We start from the raw sequence: 604 nt of genomic DNA, 5'->3' as shown, positions 1-604 counted from the left end.
TATATATAGTAAAAATGGATTTTAACTGAAAGATGTGTTTTTAATGCAAGGATATTTTTCTTTTTTTTTTTTCAAAATGGTTGTTATAGGTTTTTATAAAATGTTAATAAATTCATTAAATATAATTTCATTTTGCCAAAACAATACTTTTATTTTCTTGTGTTCTGACCATCTAAATCTTGGCCTGTGCTTTCATAAGTGTTTTACTTTTTAGTTTTACCTAAAAAAAAACTATCAATTATGTAGGCCTTATAATAGCTGTCAATTTCCATTGTGACAACTTACCCCATATAATCAAAATACTCAAATAATAATAATAATAATAATAATAATTAAGTAATACATAGACAAATAAACAAACAAATAAATAAATGTGTGTTACATTATTTGTATCTTTTTTATCTTAGGGTCAGTATGTTTTTTTTTTAAGAAATTAATATTTTTATTTAGCATGGATGCATTAATTTGATGAAAAGTGACAGTAAAGACATTTATAATGTTACAAAAGATTTTTGTTTCAAATAAATGCTGTTCTTAACTTTCTATTCACTTCAAACATTAACTTTATTAATAATAATAATAATAATAATATTGTTTCTTGAAC

Source organism: Garra rufa, chromosome 1 (assembly GCF_049309525.1).
Source record: "Garra rufa chromosome 1, GarRuf1.0, whole genome shotgun sequence".
NCBI classification, from domain to species: domain Eukaryota; kingdom Metazoa; phylum Chordata; class Actinopteri; order Cypriniformes; family Cyprinidae; genus Garra; species Garra rufa.
Note: the sequence above shows the minus strand (reverse complement) of the source record.